We start from the raw sequence: 27,479 nt of genomic DNA, 5'->3' as shown, positions 1-27,479 counted from the left end.
GGTGGCCACGTCCGAATGAGGCCCAAGCCCAGTCGGATAGATACTTTCAATACTCCGCGCACGCTATTGATACACCAACGTTGTGGTAGCCTGGTGGTAATGTGCTCTGAAGTTGACGCGAGAGGTCGCGGGTTTGAGTCCTGCAGGAGGCTCTTTTTGCTTCTTTTATTTGCCAAGCCCAAGTCCAGTCGGATGGATCCTTTAAATAAATCGCGCACGCTATTGATACAAGAACCTTGTGGCAGTCTAGTGGTAGTCACCCTTGACGGCCGCGCGAGAGATCGCTGGTTCGAGTCTCGCGGGAGCCACTTTTTGCTTCTTTTATTTACCAACAATTTGCAGGTCGTTTACTCAAGGGAGGACGGCCCCACATGCCATAGGTGTTGTGTTAGTTGGCCCCGCATATCAGTGGTAGGCCCACAGATCATTTTAGTAAATATGTGAGTGTGGAAACCAACTGCTAGAAGTGACACATAACCAAAATGACATGACACGTAGGCAGAATTGATGATGTGGCCGTCCAGTCATATCAATGCATCCATGTTTAAAATGGTGTGACCATCTATATTGGTCGTGATCAACTAGAAATAAGGCAGCGAACCAGTGTTGTCTGCTTTATGACCATTTTGTGTAAGGAAATTACGACCTTTCTGACCAAAATGGTCGTTATAGTTAGGGTTTGGAGCCCCCCGAATAGATTTTGACCAATTGGTCCGAAATGCTCATAGATTTATGACCAATTCTTTCAGGGTCACTGACATAAGGTCACTAGTTGACATATTTCTTGTAGTGATGGTCTACTAGGGAGCCCCAACGAGCGTGTAGGTGTTCCATGGCCGCATCTGGATTCTTTTTCCATTAAAAATGTCATGGGGTGGACAAAATGGTGCGGCCATTGGATGGTAAATGAATGAGTCAGGACTCAGGAGTATCGATGGGAGAACACATAGGGAGCAAGAGCAAGCCCCGTTCGACTTCAAGACATTCGTAAATGACATCAACACCAGGAGTTTTGGGTCCTACGTGAACTACCCAAGGAGATCGAGGCTTGGAAGTCAGTGTTTATCTAGTGAAAGTGTGTGCATGAGAGTAGAAGTTTCACCAATGCCAATATCTTTGGTTAGGGAAACCATATGATCAATAAAGCCTGACGGATTATCCTAGAAAATCTTAGAATGGTGATACGAAACATAATGTCTTTGATTCATGGTGCTAAAGCAAAAGGAGTAGCTAACTTAAATGGAATGAAGGGAAACACGTAGTCCACAGTAAATACCATTTTATAATATATATTTTCAAGAAATATTAATCGAAGCTATGCTTTATCATTATTTCCTTAAAACTAAAAAATACAAAAACTATCATGATTCAATCAAGATGGTGTCAATAAGATAACTTGTCTAGTCAATAATATTAGCATTTCCATCTCATAATCGGCATTATCTACGTATTAGTTACATTTTTTATTATGAGTGTTATAACAGTCATAGGAACAAATATCATATCAAATAAAAAAGTGTGATGTATAAGCCTTGTTACTGATGTATGTCATTATGTCGAATATCATATATAAAGAAATATCACATATAAGTTTTCATTTTTTACTATTAATATGAATAGAATTTATTAAGAACCACCAGGGATCAAACTCCATGTTTGAGGCTTCTGGTGGCACCTGTAATGGCTTAGTCAAACTCTAGATCCGCTGGTTCAGTTTTTGCGAGGTGCTCATATGGGTAGCTGATACGTTTCCAACGTATCCATAATTTTTTATAGTTTCATGCTGTTATATTATCATTCTTGGATGTTTCACAATCATTTCGTAGCAACTTTATATCATTTTTTGGGACTAACCTATTGACATAGTGCCCAGTGCATGTTGCTATTTTTTGCTTGTTTTTTACATCTCAGAAAATCAATACCAAACGGAGTCCAAACATAGCGAAATTTTTTGGAGAATTTTTCTGGACCAAAAGGAACAACATGGGCCAAATAAGTACCAGAGGGGTGCCCCGAGGGGGGGACAGCCCACCTGGGCGCGCCCTGGTGGGTTGTGCCCACCACGGTGGCCTCCCGCACCGCCTCTTCGCCCTATATATACCCAAATATTCCAAAAATCCTAGGGGAGTCGACGAAACACAATTCCAGCCGCCGCAAGTTCCAGAAGCACGAGATCCTATATAGACATCATCACAGAGGGGTTCATCATCCTCATTGGTGCCTCTCCGATGATGCGTTAGTAGTTCATTGTGGACCTACGGGTCCGTAGGCAGTAGCTAGATGGCTTCCTCTCTCTCTCTCTCTCTCTCTCTCTCTCTCTCTCTCTCTCTCTTGATTATCAATACAATGGTCTCTTGGAGATCTATTTGATGTAACTCTTCTTGCGGTGTGTTTGTTGGGATCCGATGGACTTTTAGTTTATGATCAGGTATATTTTATCCATGAAAGATACTTGAGATTTGATCTCTTATATGCATGATTGTTTACAGCCTCGTATTTCTTCTTCGAATCTTTAGTTTAGTTAGGCCAACTAGATCGATTTTTCTTGCCATGGGAAGACGTGCTTTGTGAGGGGTTCGGTCGTGCGGTGTTCTTTCACAGTGACAGAAGGGGCAGAAAGACACGTATTGATCGTTGCCATTAAGGATAACAAGATGGGGTCTATTCCTACATGAATAGATCTTGTCTACATCATGTCATCGTTCTTATTGCATTATTCCGTTTTGCATGAACTTAATACAACAGATGCATGCTGGATGGCGGTCAATGTGTGGAGCAATAGTAGTAGATGCAGACAGGAGTCGGTCTACTAATCTTCGACGTGATGCCTATATATATTGATTATTTCCTGGATATCGTCATGATTATTTGAAGTTCTATCAATTGCCCAACAGTAACTTGTTTACCCACCGTGCACTATTTCTTGATAGAAGCCACTAGTGAAATCTACGACCCCCGGGTCTATTTATTATCATATTTGCATTCCGATCTATTATTTGCCTTTGAGATCTATTTTTATTTGCTTTTATTTTTGGATCTATTATTCCACAAACCCAAAAATACCTTGCTGCATATTTAATTTGCATCTTTTATTTCGCGGTTAGTCGAGATCTATTTATCCAATCTATCACAATTTTATCCCGTCAACTTGACAACTTCCTACGCCATTACCCGTAAGAGGGATTGACAACCCCTCATAAGCGTCGGGTTGCAAGTATTTGTTCTTTGTGTGCAGGTACCTTTTACATAATGTTGCATGGTTCTCCTACTGGATTGATACCTTGGTTTCATAACTGAGGGAAATACCTACTGTAGTTGTGCTGCATCATTCCTTCCTCTTTGGGGAAATACAAACGTAGTTCAAGCGAGATTAAAAGGAATTTCTGACGCCGTTGCCGGGGAGACATCATCAACATCTATCAGGTTCCTAATGACAAATCTCATCTCCTTGCAATTTGCATTATTTTCCATTTGCCTCTTGTTTCATCTCCCCCACTTCACAAAAATATTTACCTTTTTATTTGCCTTCTTTTCGTTATCCTTTTTCTCGTTTGATCTCATGTTTGCTATCTTTGCTTGTGCTGCCATGTGTCTTCTATTTGCTTACATCTTCCCTTGCTAAAAATCTATTGATATGGACCCTCATCCAGTTGCTAATCTTTTCAAAAGATCCAATTATGATGAACCAATTGCTAGTGATTTGAGTGCAGTAGATTGTCTTTATGAAGTTTTGCTTTAGATTCGTGAATCTAAAAATTGTGATCAAGAAATTTATGAAGTGATTCATGATAGCACCTTCAATAAAAAGCATGATTGCAATGATTTTACTATAAATTCTATTAATGTCAATTGTGCTAATAATATGCAAAACCCCAAGCTTGGGGATGCTAATTTTGCTATGTCCACTACTTGTTGCAATGATCATGATTGGGGTGACTCTTCTTATGATCTTGAAAATTTATTTAAGCCTGATGATGAATATGTTTGCAATAATATTGAAAGTGATTTGGAAGAGCGTCAACTTTAGGTCATGACTTGGAGAGTGTTCAGTCTCGTGATTTTTTTTATGAAAGTGGGCTTAGAGAGGTCATGACTTTATTCGATGATAATCCCACTATTTTGGAAGAGTGTCAACTTTGCATGCATGTGAATCATGTAGATAAAATTTTATATGATAGCTATATTGTTGAGTTTGAGTATGATCCTACATATAATTATTGTGAGAGAGGAAAATATGGTGGTGGAAATTTTCATGTTACTAAATTACTTTTCGTTATGTTGAGATTTTCAATGTTTTATTCCTCTCCTTTGCATATGCTAGATATTTGTTGTCTTGATAATTTGTTTGCCTTTAATATTCCTATGCATAGGAAGTATGTTAGAGCTAATTGTGTTTGGCTCATGTTTTATGATAACCTATTTGTGTTTCAATTATTATCTTTCATGTGAGCATAAATGAATTCTCAAAGTCTAACTAGGGGCGTAAAACGATAACGCTTGTTGCGAGGCAACACAATGAATATATTTTATTTTTGCCGTTTTCTTTCTGTTCTTGAGTGTTTGCACAATTATACTAATGTTATGATTGTGTTTTTCATGTTTTAATTAGCATTTGTGCCAAGTAAAGCCTTTGGTATCACGTTTGGTGATAGTTGATTTGATCTTGTTGGAAAACAGAAACTTCTATGTACAGTAAAACAATTTTATAAAATAACAGAAGTGAGGAAAGCTTCTGAATTTTTTACACGAGATTTATATACAAATTGCCAACATCCTCCTATTTTTCAGAATGTTTGGAGTTACAGAAGTATTGGAAGTTTTCAGATTGCTACAGATTATTTTGCTTTTGACAGATTCTTTTTTCTTTGCGTTGTGTGCTTATTTTGATGAATCTATGGTTAGTATTAGAAGGTATAAGCCATGGTAAAGTTAGAATACAGTAGATATAATGCAAAAATAAAATATCAATGGGTTTGCAACAGTACTTAGAGTGGTGATTTGCTTTGTTATACTAAAGGATCTCACGAAGGTTTTGTTGAATTTTCTGTGATTGAAGTTTTCAAGTTTTGGGTGTGATCGTGATGGATGAAGGAATAAGGAGTAAGAAGAGTCAAAGATTAGGGAAGCCCCACGGCACTCCAAGGTATTATCCAAAGAGGAACAAGAAACTAAGCTTGGGGATGCCCCGAGTGGCATCCCCTCTTTCTTCTAACGACCATCGGTATTTTACTTGGAGCTATATTTTTATTCATCACATATCATGAGTTTTGCTTGGAGTGTATTGTATTATATGAGTCTTTTCTTGTTTTTCTTTTTAGCTTGTGTCATCTATCATTGTTGGACACACCTATTTGAGAGAGCCAAAATTATGCTATGATTTGTTAGAATTGCTCTATGTGCTTCACTTAATTTTTTTAGCTATGAAATTGCTCTAGTAGTTCACTTGTATCTTTTTGAGCACGGTGTGCTTTAATATTTTTGAAGAAGTGCTATCATGCTTAACTTAGATTTATTTGAGAGTTAGTAAAATTCTTGAAGAAATTTCTCATGCTTCACTTAAATTATTTTGAGAGAAGAAATTTTTATGCTCATGTTCTTCACTTAGATTTGTTTGAGCTTATCAAAAGCAACATATGAAATTAGTCCCAAAGTGATAGATATTCAAGAGGGATACAATAAAAACTTTCATGAAGATCATGCGACAAAATAAACTTGATTCTTTGTAATAGTTTTGCGATATGATGATAGTGATATGTGAGTCATGTTGGTGAGAAATTGTGCTTTAGTAAGAATATTTGTGTTATGGTTTGTGATTCCCTGTGCAAGCACAAAAGTCAATAGTTATGCAATGAAATTACATCCTACTTGTGGTGCATTATTCGGTGTTCGTTATGCTTAATGCTCTCTTATGTGACTTTTCATTTCTTGGTTGGATGCTTCTCAATATATTTGCTAGCCTTCACTTGTACTAAGTAGAAATACTGCTTGTGCATCCAAAATCCTTAAACCAAGTTTTGCCATATGAGTCCACCATACCTACCTATATGCGGTATTTCCATGCCGTTCTAAGCAAATTTGTATGTGCCATCTCTAACTTTCAAAATAAATGTCCTTTTTGTGTGCTCGTACCGCTCATGAAGCGGCAGGGGGTGGCTAATATTTTTCCATACTAGATGTGTTATTCTCAAGATGAGTGTTTATTCACTTGTCATTTCACGAGAGTGCAGCGATAATAGGGATGCCCAGTCCTGTAGGATTGAAAGTATGTCTAGAGGGGGGTGATTAGACTACTTGACCAAATAAAAATCTAGCATTTTCCCAATTTTAGTTCTTGGCAGATTTTAGCAACTTTGCACAAGTCAAGTAATCAAACTAAACATGCAATTCTAAGAGTATAACAGCAGAATGTAAAACAATTGCATATGAAGGTAAAGTGAGGAGTTTGAGGGAGCAAACGCAATGTAGACACAGAGATTTTTTATCCGTGGTTCCGATAGGTGGTGCTATCGTACATCCACGTTGATGGAGACTTCAACCCACGAAGGGTAACGGTTGCGCGAGTCCACGGATGACTCCACCCACGAAGGGTCCACGAAGAAGCAACCTTGTCTATCCAACCATGGTCGTCGCCCACGAAGGACTTGCCTCACTCGGGTAGATCTTCATGAAGTAGGCGATCTCCTTGCCCTTACAAACTCCTTGGTTCAGCTCCACAATCTTGACGGAGGCTCCCAAGTGACACCTAGCCAATCTAGGAGACACCACTCTCCAAGAGGTAACAAATGGCGTGTTGATGATGAATTCCTTGCTCTTGTGCTTCAAATGATAGTCTCCCCAACACTCAACTCTCTCTCATAGGATTGGATTTGGTGGAAAGAAGATTTGAGTGGAAAGCAACTTGGGGAAGGCTGGAGATCAAGATTTATGTGGTTGGAATGGAATATCTTGACCTCAACACAAGTGTAGGTGGGTCTCTCTCATAAAATGTATGTTGGAAGTGTAGGCATGTTCTGATGGCTCTCTCCACGAATGAAGAGTGGGTGGAGGGGTATATATAGCCTCCACACAAAATCTAACCGTTACACACAATTTACCAAACTCGATGGGACCGAATCATGAAACTCGATCGAACCGCTTTAGTTCAAAATGTGAACATTAGGATTTTCCGTGGGACCGACACGTCAACTCGGTGGGACCGATTTCGTTAGGGTTAGGGCATAACGTAATCTTGATGAGACCGATTACACAAACTCAGTGAGACCAATTTTGTTAATAGACTAACCAAAGAGTTGGTCAGGCAAACTCGGTGGGACCGATTCGCTCATCTCGGTTGGACAGAAACGTTACGAAAGGGAAACAGAGAGTTTGCATTGCAATCTCGGTGGGACCGATCGCTCATCTCGGTTTGACCGAAACGTTACGAATTGGAACCGAGAGATTACAATCCCATCCCGGTGAGACCGAGATCCCTATCGGTGAGACCGAAAAGACTAGGGTTTCTGGCAGTGGCTATGTCAAGTGCACTCGGTGGCGCCGGATAGATCAAATCGGTGGGGCCGAGTTTGACATTTGGTTTGGAAAATGTGTGGATATGAGAAAGTAGTTGAGGGTTTTGGAGCATATCACTAAGCATTTTGAGCAAGAAACTCATTAAGCAACACCTCACCCCCTCTTGATAGTATTGGCTTTTCCTATGGACTCAATGTGATCTTGGATCACTAAAATGAAAAATGTAGAGCCAATCCTTTTGTCCTTAGCATTTTGAGGAGTCCACTTTCTAATCCATGCCATGCCAATCATTGAGCTTTCCTGAAATATTTATCTTGAAATAGCATTAGCTCAATGAGCTATATGTTGTTAGGAATTACCAAAACCACCCAGGGATAGTTGCACTTTCAATCTCCCCCTTTTTGTTAATTGATGACAACATATAGGTCAAAGCTTCGACAAATGATAATAAGATTGAAAAACATCGTCGCTTTGAGAAGTATGTGATAACAAGAGCTCCCCCTAAATTTGTACATTATTTAAATTTTGCTTTTGAATGCTTATGCACAATCGATTAGGATCATGGGTTACTCTTCCATGCCACATACATCTTGGTGGAGCGCTCAAAATGATAGAAATTAAAAGCATGCACTCATCACTAAGCAAGTGAATGATCATATAAGGATATAAGAGATAAAATCATCAAACAAGCATTAAGGGTAGCGTATGATCAAACACATGATCAAACAAGTATCTCACAAGAACATAAAGTATCTCACACAAGCACACAATCAAGAAGTTCAACCAAACCAAAAACAAGAGAGATAAAAAGCAACACTCTCTCTCGAAGCCTATGATCTATACATTTTTCTCCCCCTTTGGCAACAAGTTACCAAAAAGTTCAAAAATGCATAGTGCTAAACGTCTCTCAGGCTTGACCTTCGGGAGGTGGTGTAGAGAGAACTCCAAGGACGAAGGCATCAGTTGAAGTAGCTGGAGCTGATGGAGTGGCTGCTGGAGGTGGCACATGAGCTATAGCTGTTGGTGCTGACGCTGTAGCTCGAGAATCTCTCACTGGCACTGCAGCAGATCTCTGTCCTCTAGGCACTCGCTCAAATGCATCAGTGGTTGCCTTGCCCTTCTTCTCTTCTACTTCCTCCTGAAGCTGCTCAACTGCGGTTTGGATCTCAGTTACCTTGACATCAAGATCATAGAATTTCTGCTCAATGATCCTCTCCAAGCTCTCCTGATATTGAGTCAGGGTGGCCAAGCCCTTCTCAATCCTCAAGGTGGATTGGATCAGATATGCTAGCTGATCTTGCTTGCTCTTCAGAAAAACTTGAGATGCCTCTTCAACACTTGGCATCTTGGCAGCTTTCTCAGCTTTAGCTTTGGCTTTCTTCTCCTGTGCTTGAACTGATGATGGTTCATTCTCATCCGTCACAACTGTGTTGTCTTCAAATTCAGGGTATATGGCCAGGTGCTCCGTATCCAAAAGATATTTGCCTGTGCCCATCTTGGAGTTGATGAGCTCCTGAATTTGTGGGGCATACCCACAGCTTCTCTTCTGATCAGCTGTTGTCCTTTTGATTGTCTCTACAATCAGACTCATGACTTTGAACTTTTGAGGCACATCAAACAAATGTAGCAAATTGATAGCATGTCATCTGATCATCTTGTGATCACCTGACTTGGGTAGCAATGTGTGCCTTAGGATCCAGTTGATGGTAGGCAGACCAGACAACAAGAAGTGGACAGATCCAAACTTATGAGTCTCTAAAGCATCATCTGGGATCTCTCTGTACATGTGTGCCATAGTGTTGTGGTCTTTCTTCTTCTCTGCATAAACATCCAAGTCATCATCATGTTCTTCTGGGGCATTGATCAACTGAGCCCATTCTTCAACAGAGGATTGGTACCTAGTACCTTCAGACATCCAAATGATCTTCCCATCTGGGTAGAAGTGGGCAGTGGAGTAAAACTGCATGATAAGCTCATCATTCCACTTGGTGAGCTTCTGGGCAACAAAAGTATCAACTCCACATGCTTTGAATCTGTCATATACTCCTAGATAGTGATCTTCATTTTCCTTGATGTACTCCCAGTCAACCCATCTCATGTCACACACTATGGGCTTCTTGTCAAGCAGGACAGTCTCATAAAAGTCTTGTTGTTCCGTAGTGTGAAACCTGTAATCCACATCAGTTCTCCTCCTGACAGCATATGGATCAGACTGTCTCCACAATCTTAGTCCTGAATCCTTCCTGACCTTCATATTTTCTGCAACTGGATGTGCATCATTGTGTTCAGGGATCTTGGGCTTGAGCTTCCTTAGCACTTGGGCTTCATCAACTGTCTCAGGCACTGGGGCCTTGTTCTTTTCTGCAGCTGCAATGTTTCTAGTGCTTCTCTTGGGAGCAGACTTCTGAGCTGGAGCTTTGGGAGCAGACTTGGTCTTAGATGGAGCAGCCCCTGATCTGATTGCATCTCCCATAAGCTTTTGAGCCTTGGGTGCTGGAGTAGCATCCTCTTCTCCTTCCTCTTCTCCTTCAGAATTTGTCTTCATTGAGGGCTTGCCAAGAACTCTGGCAGTAGTGGTTCTTGCCCTCTTCTTCTTCTTATCCTCACTAGCTGCCTCTTCTTTAGATTCAATGGTGAACTTCATAGTTTCGCCTGTGGCAACTTTCCTTGGCTTGGACATTGGCATTCTTCTTGCTGGAGCCTTTCTCTTCATTCCAGGCTTACTTGCAACAGCTGTGCCATACTCCTTTTTTAGCACCTTTTTCCTTGAAGTGGCCTCATCCTCAACAGCCACATAATCCTCATCTTCAGAATCTGAGGTTTTCTTCTTCCTTGTCCTGGTAGCTGCCTTTGGCAAGTTACTAGGTGTGCTCCTGCTGCCCTCGTCATAGCTGTTGGAGGGACTAGTGCCCTCACTCATCTGAACCTGCTCTTTAGACTTGTTCTGACTGTCACTTTGATCAGACATCTTCAGGCAAACTGTCAGCAGACCCTGTGAATAGGTTGTAGATGAGCATCACAAAGTACAGAGGTTTTGCAAAACAATTGAGTCAAAAAGCTTAGTTTTAGTTCTCTACAGAAGTGATCTCGGAGCTACCGAATTGACAAACTCGGTGATACCGAAGCAACACTTGGAACCTAAAGTAGTGAACTCGGTTGGGCCGAGTCACAGTTCGGTGGCACCGAGATTGCTAGGGTTTCACAGAATCTTGAACTCGGTCACATCGATTTGCACGTTTCGGTCAGACCGAAAGGCGCATGTGCAATGGCCAAGGCCGAATCGGTGAGACCGATTTCTACAGTTCGGTCGGTCCGAGATGATTTCTGCGGAGAGCTAACCCTAAAATTTTCGAATAAATCTAAACCTAAGAAAGTTTTAGCTGGATGGATCAATCTCAATCGTGGCAAGAAACATGGCATTGTCCTTGTGCTAGGAATCGGAGTGAAAAAGACAGCACAAGGGGTCGAACACTTACCCTAGAGCGGCGAGTGTTCGCTACGGCGGAGCAGATTGCCGTTGACGGCAGCGGAGAACAGCGGCGGGAGGTCGCTGGCGGCGAGAGGACGATCCGGAGACCCGAAGAGGTAGAGCAGGTTACGCGCGGGTGAAGGGTTTCGGAAAAATTTCCAAAATTTGACCCTTTAGTATATATAACCTGACCCTGTCGGTGTGATCGAGTGGAACAACTCGGTGGCACCGAGATGCAAAACTGCAAGCTGTTGCTGCAACTCGGTGTGACCGAAAGGTTCTAATCGGTTGCACCGAGATTGAAAACCTAGATCAACTAAGTGATCTCGGTAGGACCGAAAAGCACAAAGAGGTTTTGGAAGTTTAAGTCTATGACGAATTGGGGACTCCGAGTGCTCCTCACACAGAGTGGTTCGAATCTGACTTGATCAAACTTTGTGATGTAGCATGAATAGGGTTTGAGACGAGAAAGGCATAGATAGCTAGAGGGAGTTCTTAGGCATTCTTGTCCATCCATTTGGCAAAAGAGAGAAAAGCCAAACAATCAAAGCAACAAATGGATGTCCTCGAATGAGTAAAACATGCATCCAACATGCTCACACAATAAAATGGCAAATGAAATATGTGACAAAGCATGCACAAACACTCTAGCATCTATCAAGCAATTGGCGATGACTAGGTCATCTATATATGAGTATATTGAATTAGGATTCAAATGAGAACATTTGATCATAGGTCATACTCATCGTTTAAGCACAAGTAGGGTTACCACTTTTACATAAAGCATTGTTGTGCTCACATCATTAGAGTTGCTTTAGCTCAATTCTTAGAGTAAAGCTTCCCCTAGATGTTATATTCCCTCTAAGAGGGATGGAGTAACCTTGGGTTTTGTCGATGATGACTTCATGTAGGTAATGAAGATGTGGATGCTCAAGGTTGATGTAGATCATTCGGAGCAATCCATTGGAGTGGTTGCACTTTCAATACCTACACGGGTTAGTCCCACAAGGAACAAGCAAGGATATCCATAGACATAGAGTGATGTATACACAAGATGATGTCCATCAAAGCATTAGGTTACCTTGTCCCTTGTCTTACCAGCAAGAGGGTTTGTGACTCCTTGAACTAGTGCAAGATGTGGAAGTTGTTTGCACTTGTCCTTGCCAAAATGATAAGAGTGAAGTATGTTGGCAGAGTCACCCTCAAGAACTCTCTAGTTCTTCTTCTTCGGGATCCACACCATCTTGATGGGAATCCTTGGAGTTGTAGTCGTACTTGATGAAGTAGAACTTGATGTAGTCTTGGCAACCCACTTGACCAAGGCCTTAGGTGCTTCTTCAAATGCATCAATCTCCTCTTGAAGCTTGTCCTTGCCTTTTTGCTTGTGGTCTTGTGGTGGAAGATCATCTTGAGCTTGTGTTCCTTGGAAAGAAGTAGGATCATACTTCTATTGTTGAGGAACAAACTTTGTCTTGGGGTATTGATCTTCTTCCCACTCAACTCCATTGGCATTGAACTTTCGTTTAAAACCAACACCTTGATTCTTCCGGTGCCTTCCTTGCTTGCGCACAATTTCCTCAAATTGCTTACTTCCGGCAAGGCTCTTGTAAACACCTTTCTCTATAATTCCCTTCAATAAGCTATTTTCTTTCTCAAGTGTAACTTGGCTAAGAGAATCATTAGTGGAGAACTACTAGAAGCAACAACATTGGATTTAGCATGATTGTTGTTACTACTAGATGAAGAATCTTTCTTGTTCTTGTTGCTAGATTTAACTTGTGGCATGTAAGTAGACAAGAGTAAACGCTTGGTAATGTAAGAAGAACTTTTCTTACGAAGATCATCATTGATTGCCTTTAAAAACTCATGTTCTTGCTCAAGGTTGAGCTTTTCAAAGCGTAGCTTATCATGAGTCTTTAAAAGTTCTCGATGATCTTCCAAGGTAGTTTCATGAGCTAACTTAAGAGTGTTTAGTTCTTTAGTTAGACGTTCAATCTCCTTCTTATCATCGTCATTCGTTTTATCTTGATTAGCATGATTAATAGCAAGTTCATCATAGTATTCATAACTAGACTTGTCAACAAGTAAATCATCATCTCCTAGCAAGTCATCTTCATCACTATTGAAATCAACATACTCGGGGTGTGTTACCTTTGTACCTTTAGCCATGAAGCATCTCCCAATTCCTTCAATTGATGAGTCAAATATGTCGTAGGAGTTGGTTATCACAAGTGCTAGTCCGGCAACATCTTCATCTTGAGTATATTCAGAGTCGGAGTGATAGCTTCTTTTGGAGTGATGATCGGAGTCGGAACCGGATACCCATTCACCAACATGAGCTTGATGTCTTCCTTTTGTGTAGCTCCTTGATGAATTATCCTTCCTTTCTGAATCCTTGCTTCTCCGAGAGGGTCTTCGTTCATAACGATCATCCCTACTCCTTCTTTCTCTTGGTGGTGATTCTTCTCTTCTACTCCTTTTTGGAGAATCTTCTCTTCTTTTGTAGGGAGCCGTACACTCATTGGAGTAGTGTCCGAGTCTTCCACAATTGTATCAATTTCTTTCGCGACTTGAAGATCTCTTGTCATTGTAGGATCTTGACTTGGAGCTTCTTTCCTTGCTCCTTCTCTTGTAGAATTTGATGAAGTTCTTCACCATTAGACTCAATTCCTCATTGAAGGTTTGCTTCTCAGTTGATGATGTGGGAGCTTCACATGCGGCTTTGTAAGCACCACTTGACTTGTTCTGGAGCTCTTCCTTATCCTTGAGTGACATCGCATGAGCAACAATTCTTGCAATGACTTCCGTTGGCTTGACATCTTTGTAATTGGGCATCATTTGGATCAATGTGCACACGGTATCATATTTTCCATCCAAGGCTCTTAGGATCTTCGTGATAGATGAATCTATCGGTCATCTCTTCACTTCCTAAGCCGGCAATCTCATTTGTGATGAGAGCAAGCCTAGAGTACATTTTAGCGACGCCTTCACCATCCTTCATTTTGAACTTGTCAAGTTGACTTTGAAGCACATTCAATTTGGATTCCTTGACGGAGTCGGTACCTTCATGCATATCAATCAAAGTATCCCAAATTTCCTTTGCATTCTCAAGACGGCTGATTTTGTTGAATTCTTCGGGGCACAATCCATTGAAGAGAATATCACAAGCTTGAGCATTGTATTGCAGCATCTTCAAGTCTTCCGCGGTAGCTTCACGGTTTGGTTCTCTCCCATCAAAGAATTCACCTTGCAAGCCAATACACACAATAGCCCAAACGGCGGGGTTATGTCCAAGAATATGCATTTTCATCTTATGCTTCCAACTAGCAAAATTAGTATCATCAAAGTAAGGACCTCTACGGTGGTAATTTCCCTCGCTAGACGCCATACTCTCCTAGGTTGTGAAACCAAGTCTATGACCACCAAAAGCTACGAAAATCAAAGCAAATGGAGACCAAAGCTCTTATACCACTTGTAGGATCGAAAGTATGTCTAGAGGGGGGGTGATTAGACTACTTGACCAAATAAAAATCTAGCCTTTTCCCAATTTTGGTTCTTGGCAGATTTAGCAACTTTGCACAAGTCAAGCAATCAACCTACACATGCAATTCTAAGAGTATAGCAGCGGAATGTAAAATAATTGCATATGAAGGTAAAGGGAGGAGTTTGAGGGAGCAAACGAAATGTAGACATGGAGATTTTTTATCCGTGGTTCCGATAGGTGGTGCTATCGTACATCCACGTTGATGGAGACTTCAACCCACGAAGGGTAACGGTTGCGTGAGTCCACGGAGGGCTCCACCCACGAAGGGTCCACGAAGAAGCAACCTTGTCTATCCCACCATGGCCGTCGCCCACGAAGGACTTGCCTCACTCGGGTAGATCTTCACGAAGTAGGCGATCTCCTTTCCCTTACAAACTCCTTGGTTCAACTCCACAATCTTGACGGAGGCTCCCAAGTGCACCTAGCCAATCTAGGAGACACCACTCTCCAAGAGGTAACAAATGGTGTGTTGATGATGAACTCCTTGCTCTTGTGCTTCAAATGATAGTCTCCCCAACACTCAACTCTCTCTCATAGGATTGGATTTGGTGGAAAGAAGATTTGAGTGGAAAGCAACTTGGGGAAGGCTAGAGATCAAGATTTATGTGGTTGGAAAGGAATATCTTGACCTCAACACAAGTGTAGGTGGTTCTCTCTCAAAAAATGTATGTTGGAATTGTAGGCATGTTCTGATGGCTCTCTCCACGAATGAAGAATGGCTGGAGGGGTATATATAGCCTCCACACAACATCTAACCGTTACACACAATTTACCAAACTCGGTGGGAACGAATCATGAAACTCGGTCGGACCGATTTAGTTCAAAATGTGAACGTTAGGATTTTCGGTGGGACCGACACGTCAACTCGGTGGGACCGATTTCGTTAGGGTTAGGGCATAACGTAATCTTGGTGAGATCGATTACACAAACCCGGTGAGACCAATTTTGGTAATAGACTAACCAGAGAGTTGGTCAGGAAAACTCGGTGGGACCGATTCGCTCATCTCGGTTGGACTGAAACGTTGCGAAAGGGAAACAGAGAGTTTGCATTGCAATCTCGGTAGGACCGATCGCTCATCTCGGTTTGACCGAAACGTTACGAAGGGAAACAGAGAGATTACAATCCCATCTCGGTGAGACCGAGATCCCTATCGGTGAGACCGAAAAGACTAGGGTTTCTGGCAGTGGCTATGTCAAGTGAACTCGGTGGGCCGGATAGATCAAATCGGTGGGGCCGAGTTTGACTTTTGGTTTGGGACATATGTGCATATGAGAAAGTAGTTGACGGTTTTGGAGCATATCACTAAGCATTTTGAGCAAGAAAATCATTAAGCAACACGTCACCCCCTCTTGATAGTATTGGCTTTTCCTATGGACTCAATGTGATCTTGGATCACTAAAATGAAAAATGTAGAGTCTTGTGCTTTGAGCTTGAGCCAATCCTTTTGTCCTTAGCATTTTGAGGGGTCCACTTTCTAATGCATGACATGCCAATCATTGAGCTTTCCTGAAATATTTATCTTGAAATAGCATTAGCTCAATGAGCTATATGTTGTTAGGAATTACCAAAACCACCCAGGGATAGTTGCACTTTCAAGTCCCGAAATGAAAAACAAAATTTACTTGATGTTGTCAAATAATAAATTCCTTGGAAAGTGTTGGTATGGACGGCACCCGTGGATACTGCTAGCCGTGGAAAGTGAAAGAATGGTAGAAAAAGGAATAAACTTTATTTTCTGTTTGGGAACCGCCTACGATATATCTAGCATGGAAAGTGATGGGAATTACTCAATCATTTTCATTTATGGGAAAAGGATGCCTCTCAAAAAAATTTATATCTCAATTTATACTTTGAGCTCTAGCACCTCTACAAATCCCTACTTCCCTCTGCGAAGGGCCTTTCCTTTTACTTTATGCAATTTTTTTTATTTCAGTCTCCATCTTCTCTTATAAAGCACCAACTAAGGGGCACTATGATCGTACTTGAGCATTGGGTGTAGCTAATATGCGAGTGTGTTTCATGAATGGATCAATGATTGAGCATGATGGGCTAGGGATAACTTGCTTTAGCGTTGATATTTTGAAGGACATGGTTGCTTGTTGATCTGCTTGAGTATTGAAATCTTCATGTCAAAACTAGACTATTGATTTGAACCATATAAAAGTCCATATGTCCATGCTACAAAACAAAAGAATATGTGATGAACATGTTAGGCAGCATTCCCCATAAAAAAATTTGTTTTTATCATTTAGCTACTCGAGGACGAGCAGGAATTAAGCTTGGGGATGTTGATATGTCTCCAACGTATCTATAATTTTTTATTGTTCCAAGCTGTTATATTATCATTCTTGGATGTATTACAATCAGTTTATAGCTACTTTATATTATTTTTTGGGACTAACCTATTGACATAGTGTCCGGTACTAGTTTGTTGCTTTTTGCTTGTTTTTTACATCGGAGAAAGTCAATACCAAATGGAGTCCAAACGCAGCGAAACTTTTTGGAGAATTTGTCTGCACCAGAAGGAACAACATGGGCCAAAGAAGTATCAGAGGGGTGCCCCAAGGGGGGCACAACCCACCTTGGCGTGCCTCGGGGCCCAGGCGCACCCTGGTGGGTTGTGCCCACCTCGGTGGCCTCCCGCACCGCCTCTTCGCCCTATAAATACCCAGATATTCCAAAAACCCTAGGGGAGTCGACGAAACACAATTCCCGCCACCGCAAGTTCCAGAACCACGAGATCCAATCTAGACACCATCATAGAGGGGTTCATCCTCCTCATTAGTACCTCCCCGATGATGCGTGAGTAGTTCATTGTAGACCTACGGGTCCGTAGGCAGTAGCTAGATGGCTTCCTCTCTCTCCCTTCTCCTTCTTAATACAATGCTCTCTTGGTGATCTAATTGATGTAACTCTTTTTCCGGTGTGTTTGTTGGGATTTTATGAACTTTGAGTTTATGATCAGATCTATTTTATCCATGAAAGTTATTTGAGTTTTGATCTCTTATATGCATGATTATTTATGGCCTCTATTTCTTCTTCGAATCTTTGGTTCAGTTAGGCCGACTAGATTGATTTTTGTTGCCATGGGAAGAGGTGCTTTGTGATGGGTTCGGTCGTGCGGTGTTCTTTCCCAGTGATAGAAGGGGCAGCAAGACACGTACTGATCATTGCCATTAAGGATAACAAGACGGGGTCTATTCCTACATGAATAGATCTTGTCTACATCATGTCATCACTATGCCGTTTTTCCATGAACTTAATTCACCAAATGCATGCTGGATAGCGATCGATGTGTGGAGTAATAGTAGTAGATGCAAGCCGGAGTTGGTCTACTAATCTTGGACGTGATCCTACATATTGATCATTGCTTGGATATAGTCATGATTATTTGAAGTTCTATCAATTTCCCAACAGTAATTTGTTTAGCCACCATGTGCTATTTGTTGAGAGAAGCCACTAGTGAAATCTACAGCCCCTGGGTCTATTTATTATCATATTTGCATTCCGATCTATTATTTTCCTTTGAGATCTATTTTTATTTGCTTTTATTTTCAGATCTATTATTCCAAAAGCCCAAAAATACCTTGCTGCATATTTTATTTGCATCTTTTATTTCGCGTTTATTCGAGATCTATTTATCCAATCTATCACAATTTTATCCGTCAACTTGACAACTTCCTACGCCGCTACCCGTAAGAGGGATTGACAACCACTCATAAGCGTAGGGTTGCAAGTATTTGTTCTATGTGTGCAGGTACCGTTTACATAGTGTTGCTTGGTTCTCCTACTAGATTGATACCTTGCTTTTATAACTGAGGGAAATACCTACCGTAGCTGTGCTGCATCATCTCTTCCTCTTTGGGGAAATACCGATGTAGTTCAAGCGACATCAGTAGCGTATACGTGTGTGAATTTATAGGGATGAGTGTATGTACGCATTTGTGCTCGTCTATACTACATTGTTTCTAAGGGAACCTCTCTCTCTCTCTCTCTCTCTGTGTCTCTCTTCTATACATTATACCACATGCATCGTACACAACATAAGTTTTCTAACTAAAATATCTCAACAGATTAATGTAAAATATTTCTCAGCAAGCAAGCCTTGCACCACTAATGAATTATAGGCCATCACTGACCAACAGTGTTCTCCATATGCTTTGTTTCACCAAGGTTCAACACCTCTCTCATCGCAAAAAAATGGTTCAACCTCTCGTACAACCAGCGTTTGTAAAAATATTGCAAGAAACTAAGAGAATAGAGTAGCTTCCATCTTGAGAATCGAAGTTGTTGTGATTTGCATGTGTTGTGTTGAACAATATGGCGTACCGATGCAACACAATGCCACCTTCAACCCAATAAAGAGATCTTTGCCTTTGTCAATCTATTAACTGGCACCAGAAAGGAGATGGTGTTCTAGGTGTAGATACTTTGTGATAGGCTGATAGCACTAGAGAGGTTGCATGTCACTTCAAAGGGTTCCACTTTTGGCCATCCTGTGGTCACCGAGGACTAGATTTCAAGAGAGATTCCAACCTGTTGAGCATGGGAGACCAAAACTTTTTGAGCATTGCGAAAATAAAATAAAAATATTTTTCGTGCTCAACTTATTATCTGTGTGATGGTATTCCCACCTAGCCGTGAAGACATATTCTTTTGGATTATAGTACTTTAGTTTTCTAATCGATTTCTCCCAAGTAATTTAATTTTCTTTGATGTAATATTGGAATCTACAATTAACTTTATTGGAGATACTTTGCTCGTTACCAGGACATGTTTACTTTCTGGTGACTTATGCTTCTATACACTTGCCGAATGCTAGACCTCATCCTCAATGATGTCATTGCTAACATTTAAAGCAGACTGTATTGCATGTTTATGCACTTAAATTTTCCTAACTGTTGCTTTGCCTTCTTAGCTTAACATTTTCATTTCATTACACCTCCATTGCATTTCCTGAAAACTAAGAGGAATTTCTTCTACAACTTAGATACCACTAGTGATGAACTTTGTTGTCTCCATGATCATCAAGTCATTCAATGCATTTCTCTTTTATACCTACTGTAAACAGAAACAACGCAATAAAAAATTACATAGTACTATGAATTGAGTGTTTTCTCACCATGCTTAAAAAAGATGCAAGAAAAGAAATAAAGTAAAAGAGGGATGTTAGCTTGAGAATTGAAGATCTTGAGAAATGAACGCTTTACATTGAAGGAAGAGATCTGATACTCACGTTGTGATTCCTTGACATGCCACCTTGAGCCCTCCAACCATGGCCTGGTGATTCAGGGGCAAAGCGACACAGCTTGGCAGTACAAAAAGAGTACAACAGCATCTAGCACTTACCAAGCAACCACATCTATCTTTTTTCTATACTTAATTCATTAAGTCACATCCATTGGATAAAACCTTCATTGACGTATATTTTTCTCTATCATGTGAATTTCATATAAGATGAATATTCTCAGCAACCACAGGCTCCATGACTAACTTTTTTTGCACCAACACCGATTGGCTTTCTTCTCCCCATGATTCATAAGTCATTCAATATCATTTAATCCTACACCTATTATGAGCACAGAAAATACAAGAATATGATTTTGCTGGACTACAAATAGAGTGTGCTATGTTCATTCTTCAGAGCCATTGTGTGATGGCACCTTACTCTCATACACCTATTGTGAGCAATAAGAATGCAAGAAAAAAGAAAGAAGTGACGTTATTTTAGGTTGTGAATAGGAGACGCTGAGAAAAGAATAATTTGTATCATGGAAAAAACGAGTACCACAGGTTGAACTGCTCCGGTGTGCCACCATGCAGCAACATGCTCCGGCCAACCAAACACACACCGATCTAATTTCTTTCAACATCACATAATCGAGTGCGTTTCATCCACTCATTTCGAATAGAAAAAATAGTGGAATTTAGTAAATGGTACTGCCAAATACAGTGAAGTGGAATTTAAATATTCCGATACTTTATTTTTTTAAGAATTCGTGCTACAATTAAAATAATCAAGCACAGATCTACTACTCTTTTGCAAACAGTTGGATGCTACAAGTCTCCTTTGAGATAATATGCCCCAATAACTTTATTAGGTTATCTTTGACCCCTACCGTTTCTCAGATTAATTCTTTGCAACAATGTATTATTTGGCAATGTTCATCTCAAAAGTCTTTTAAATTTTTGAGGTTAGAAAAAAACGCGCCTTCGAATGCCTATCCTACAAACTAAGCATGTGAGATACGCCTCATCCATCCCAGTTTTATAGAACCTTCTACGATGACCTTCCAAATATAGAGTATCTGCCCAATAGTGTTTAACGCAAGAGTCACATGGCTTGCTCTCAAAAGTTGAGGGGTGTCGCAAACATCTCGTTAGTAAAGCATATACTCCCTCCCTTTCGGTTTATATGGCTCAATTGAAAAATCCAATCAACCAAGGTAGGTAGTGAGTGGTGGTACTCAGTAAATGCACTCAATTTGCTCAAAAAAATTTGTATACCAATGAATTAATTGCAATGCATGCATGTGTGACCAATAAATGACCAAAAAAATATTACATGTATTGATGAGTTTTCTCTTAATCTTTGCATCCAACAATATAATGCACCTTAAAATCTGAACATGTGAAGTGGAGCAACAAAATTGAGACATAAAACGGAAAAACTGAAAAAAAAAATAGATAAACCCTATAAATCAGAAGAGAGAGTGGCACCTTTCGGCAACCACTAAATAAATGAATTGTCTTAGCTCGGTGTTTGATCGTTGGTAGATAGGAAGTAAAACAACGGATGCAGATATTTCGTACAACAACATCCAAACCTATGGCAGATAACATATTATATGCATGTCGTCTCAACAAACACCTCCCCAACCCCCGCCAGCTCTTTACTGAATGCATGATCTAGACAGTCATTATCCCGTGAGAACATGAGACAGGCATATTTGAGATTTTTTTTTTCTTGTAAAAAATGTGGGTGACATCTTGAGAATAGGGGATGTCAGGAAGGAAATACTAAGAGTGACCAAAAAATCAAGTATTGCACGATGTGATGCCCTATGGCAGATTCTTGATGCGTGTCAATGGGCCATGGTAGCATCCTCTAACATGTCTGTGGGCTTGCCGCCTTCGCATGTATGTCGTCCATTGCGTCCACCCACGTGAGGGTGCACCCCGTCCAGCTCGCCTTGGCCTCCTTCGCCGAACTGTGGACAGTGTCTATGACTAGTTCATCGGCTCAGGTGCTCACGCAACGGTCTTTGGCGCGATGGTGCTCAAGTCTCAGTTGCATCGATGTAGAAACAATTACAATAACTGACCCAGTGACTCACATATTAAATGTCTCATTGCTTATACGCACAAGTTGATTACTAGCGGTGTCTATTTGAGCGTTTAAAAATACGCAATACCCAGCAATTCCAACTGATCCACAGTAAATGTGGCCCCACCCACACACTCACCAATAATACTAAACATACAAAGAGTTACACGCAATTACACGCTGACTAGACTTCTTTTTATTTCTAACTAACCACTCCCCTGATTTTCATGGGGGTGGGCCCCTCCTCCCCCTAACCTCCAATCAAAACCCACCTGTTTGTAAAACCCATGTAAACTTATGTATGTGTAGCATTACTCCACACTCACTCATCAGTCTAATCATCTTCCCCTCACTCCCAATCCCACTCTGTATTCTCTCTAAAAAGGGAGTGAAAGTGTCATTCTGCGACCAGGTGCAAAGCACATGGGTGAACCGTAAATTCTGAAAAATAGCAGAAACAAAACAAAATATTCTAAAAAAATTGTAGGCAAACATTTTGGTGAAAAGATCACATTCGTGATGCTTTTGGTAAAGAAAACAAAACGAGCACCGCAAAATGCTTAAAAATTTACCTTTTTAAGAGCACACATTTTATTTTTGGTTATGAGCACATCAAATGCTATTTCTGCACGAAAAAATGTACGGGAATATAACTTACAAACACGCGCGTTACAAAAAAAATCAGATTTTTACTATATTTTTTAGATTTTACTATTCATCCTACTGGATGTGGCACTAGTGCAAATCCATGCTACTCCCTCCGTCTAGGTGTGTAAGTCACTTTACAAAAACTAAATAATTCCAAAACACTTAGGCACGGTACATTAACTCCATCATCGTTTCTTGTTTCGTGACATATCAACCAATAAGAGATATGGGCCGTGCATGCTTTCAATGACTTGAGACTACCAAACATGACATGCAATGGTTAGTTCATTGCATGCGATGCTATTAATTAGCAAAAAGACATTAAGTTCTCTCCTTTTTTGACTAGCTCTTGAGCGTGCCAACATAGTTTGTTCTCGCCAGAACGCTCATCGGAGTGCATCCGTCCTACTCATTTTTGACTGATTGCCACGCGTCGGCACCACAACGATGCGATGCGAGCTTCGGTGCCTCTGTTCTTGTGCATCGCCGAGGCTTATAATCCAAGTGTGGCGGGCGGCTGTTCTAGAAAACCCCCATTCCCCCTAGAGGTCAAGGAAACCGTCATTTCTTCGTTGACGCCGCTGCCTATAAACCAAATGGATCCGGTACGCCAGAAAAGTGAGAGGGAGGGCGGCATGCACTTGGAGATGCTACCACGCTGCCCGCGCTCTGAGCGAACTGAGCGCGCTCGGCAAGCTATGCTGGCGCACCGAAGGTCCTATGTCGGCCGTGTGGTGCAGAATGCGGCCGATAGGATCGAAAGGGAGGCCGTAGCTAGCATTGCCATCATAGGGTCGTGGCGGTAGCCAGTGCCGCAGGCAACGACGGCGATGATGATGACTTCCCCGAATGCACCACGGAGCTTCACGGGACACCCCGCTGGCATTCAGTCTCTCCATTAGGGACTAGCACTTCGACCGTTACCTCCGCGCCGAGGAGGCCACCAGGTTAGTTTGGCGATGACGCGGTCTATCAAGGACGCCCGTGAGTTGCAGCGCCTCAAGGAGCGTCGGGAAGCCGAATCTGCTTTTGCCGCTCAAGAGCTAGTCCTACTCCCGCCCGATGGATGCGCACATGCACGAACACCCCCGAGCAACGCACGCACACACGCTATCTGGACACGCCCCAGATAATGGCCATACCCAAGTCGGACCATGCCCCGACAATGACCAGACAATGGCCGGACACACGCACGCACGGCCACCGACCCGGCGCGGTTGGGCCAGCGTCCGACATGCCCAACGCGCACACACACACACACGCTAGACATGCCCGCCATGGCTTATTGGCCAACACAGGAGGCATCGCCAACCGCCTCCCAGACGGTGGCGAGACATATTGCCTCGCGCTCCTCACTGCGAGCTCGCTCGCCGCCAGGACCAGGCTGCAGCATTGTCATCCCGCCCCCACCCCAGCCGTCACAGTCACTTTGTTCCCGGCCCTCGGCACTGCGCCAAGTATGGCCACCAGTGAGACATTCTCCAATCCCTTTAGGCACTACTTCCTTGTGTGCTCCGGCCCTACCTGGCATCGAGACTTCTTGCTTATGTTCGACGAATTATCTTCTAATTTTATCAAACTGACTCACTCGACCGTCATTTGGTTTTCCATGTCGACTATTGAAGTATTTTTGAAATCCCAAAATAAATTCAGTAGATTGGTTCAAGGAAATGTGCCAAGGAACTACTATGCTTTTTAAAGAGGTAAATGCACCATTGGAACTGGCTTTTCCACACAAAAAAGAGATTATTTTTAGATGGAAATTGAGAGGTTAATGATCTACTTCCTCTGGTTCTTTTTAAATTTACCTAGCTAAAATAATTTTTAGTTGTGCCTGATAAAATGAATCGCAGGGAGCATCATCTACAAATTTGGTTGCACACCCATTATCACGATGTATTTCATGCAAAGAATTTTCATGATAGGATCAATCCTTGGTAATGTTTCTTATGTCAATTTTTTGCTTTGCAGGATTGAGTGCTTTCACATAATATTTTCTTCCTTTGCGCTTCATTCGAAACTAAAGATTTCATCCACTCAAACATCTTGGACAGAAATCTTGGGTCTCTAGGAAGCTTGCTCGCTCGCTCGCTCTCGGAAGGCTAAGACCTGCACAACGAACGATTTATGCACCACCCCTTTTTGACTACACTCTCTCCATGCTCTAATGTCAACGAAGTTCAACACCTCTCGTACACATGTACACTATTAGCAAAAAACTGCAGAAAAACGGGGCTGTAGAACAGGCTCACCTCCAAGGGTGCCACCTCCCATGGGCCCATGTTCATTGTGCACTAGTGGTTAGGTATTGAGCTGTTTTGATTTACTTTTGCATCCTTTTTATTTCCCTTGGTACTTGTTCTAAAATTTATAATGCTTTCTAGGTGAAAAGTGTGAAGGTCACCAATGCTACCTTGAGTGCAACTGCGCGAGACTGTAAGGAGTTCTCTTGAGTGCTGCACGGTGGAAAGGTGGTGGATAAGAACGTGGAGCTAGGGTTTCACCTGAAATGTTTTATTCAACACTTGCAGGCTGATAAATAGCCCGCCTGAGATGTTGGGCATAGCAAACAATTCCATTGATGCCTCACTTCACCATGATTGCTCATTAGCGGTAAGCTGTGGCAGTTATCACTTGTGGTTTCCACTGAGACCTGCCAGTTGTGGGGTTTAGTTAATATATAATTCTGTAATTGTGTAGCAAAGATCACAAAAATCCTCTCCCATCAATGTACGTACATCTTGCCTCCGTGGGGTAAACTGGTTGGGATCCAGTGTGTTTTCTTCATGCTTGGGAGTCATCGAGGTGCACTACCTTTATCTCATACTCTTGATGATAGCAAAAATAGTGCTAGAAAAGGGAAAATTTACAAGGGGTAAGAATGGGAGACCTCACGAAGGGAATCAACACTACGCAGCAAGCAGAAAGTCAGGAGAGGGGTACTGCATGTTGAGAATTTGAGATGCTTCAGCGTGGCACCATGACTACTCCGACCACCACGTGCACATGAGTTGTGCGGAGACACACTCCGACAAACCAAGCAAGTAGGCCACCTTGGGTGTCATGTCCTCCCACACAGGATCGTCTATTTTCTCAATCTTCTAGGAGGCATGTAGCGACATCATTACCTGCCACTCCATCGGCACCTATAAGTTCTTGTTGAGGCCCTCAAGCCACGGCGGTAAGATAGCGGATGAGGACATGGAGGTGGGTACCCATAATGGAAGAAACATATAGTAGATAGTAACTAGCATGCCATATAGGCTAACAAAAATAATGTGGCAAGTAATTAAAGAAGAGGGCGAGAGAGAAATGGAGTAACATGACATGTTACCCTCACATAGCGCTTTTCAATGACAAATGATTCTACAACGTATGATAGAAAGATTTTCATGTTATCACACATATGAAACTACCTACTACTGAAGTAGTGACATACACTAGTAACATATGCATGCTACTACTCTAAGTTACTCACCAGTACGGACAACCTTGGGTTCCATAGCGAAGCGTGCGGGAGGGCATCAACCGAGGCGGTCTTCCCTTGTGCCACTGCAGGTCCTCTATCCAGACCCAAAGCCACATCTCTCTCTCCCTCTCTCTCTCTCTCTCTCTCTCGCTCTCTCTCCTGTTTATAGACGGCCATTCTTTACAAAAAGACGTTTGCGTGAAAATAATCTCATGAAAGGATTAGACATCATCATTTCCCAAACCACACATTCACATCCTGCATGTATGACCAATAGTTTATATATCAGAACGGATGGAGCGTGATCTGTCGATTCTTCAAGTCATTGCAGGTCATTTCAGCACCATCCTTTCCTACAACTCTCAGACACCTACTATTAGCCAAAACATTGCAAAAGGATTAATGAGATGGAAAAACAATAGAAAGGTTAGCTTGGGACTAGGACACACCGGGAAAGGGACGCTCATTTAGAAGTTAATATTTCATACTTCCTGCCCTAGATCTCCTTCGCACTACACCCCAATCTGACGAGTGCACTCGCTCCCTTCATCATTATGTCTATGACTACTTTCATGAATCTGTGTCGGAGTCATCGTTTGATGGCCACAGCTGTACGGTCCATGCACAGCCAGCGCAGTAGAGTTCGCCGTGAACATGTTTTTGAACAAAAGCACCCCGAAAGAGAGTTAAGCGATTACTATCACAAATGGCGAGTTTTGTGATTAAAATATTAAATATCTCATCTCTGCCAAGTTCATAGACCAACAACTTGTTTTCATATCACATCACTATTCACTTTTTGATTCAAGCCACGAACAACATATTTTCCTCAATATGTTTCACAAGTCATATCACATCATGCCCTATTTGTTGTAGGGTGAATATGAAAGTCAGGCAGCTTGAGCTACAAAAACGGCAAAACCATCATCAATACCCCGCTATTGATGGATGTGAGTATTTTGTCATACCAAATAGCGGATTTCAAGCTTGATGGTCATTCTCTCCCCCACCCCCACCCCTCTCTCTCGCATTTCATCTAAATCACATGTGCTAGACACACCCATCATTTATGAAGATCATTCTTATGTGCAAAAATATAGAGTGATACGTACTGATACAAGATAAATGATTTAAGCAATGGCAGCCTGCACAACTATCACTTTATATACTACGGTGGACCGAGTAGATCCTTCCCATGCGCCACCAGTAATTTCAGCATCTTTCTCTATGATACCAATTATTAGCTACCAATCGAGTGCGTCATTTCCATGCTCCATGGTCATTGATGATTTGAGATTCAACATGTTGCTCAAAATTGTTAGCAGAAGGAACACAAACCAAATAGACAGGTAATGGAGGTTCTAGCCAAAGAAACACTTATTGCCGATGGCACGTATAGTACTAATGTATCAGCTGTATCACCAAGTTTTCTCTGACCAACACGTGAGCCAGAGGGCAGTGGTGACGTAATCTGACTAGACAGGCATGATCACGGTCTTTTCTGTGAAGTCC

Source organism: Triticum aestivum, chromosome 7D (assembly GCF_018294505.1).
Source record: "Triticum aestivum cultivar Chinese Spring chromosome 7D, IWGSC CS RefSeq v2.1, whole genome shotgun sequence".
Lineage (NCBI taxonomy): Eukaryota > Viridiplantae > Streptophyta > Magnoliopsida > Poales > Poaceae > Triticum > Triticum aestivum.
The sequence above is the reverse complement of the archived record's forward strand: the minus strand, read 5'-3'. Positions refer to the sequence as shown.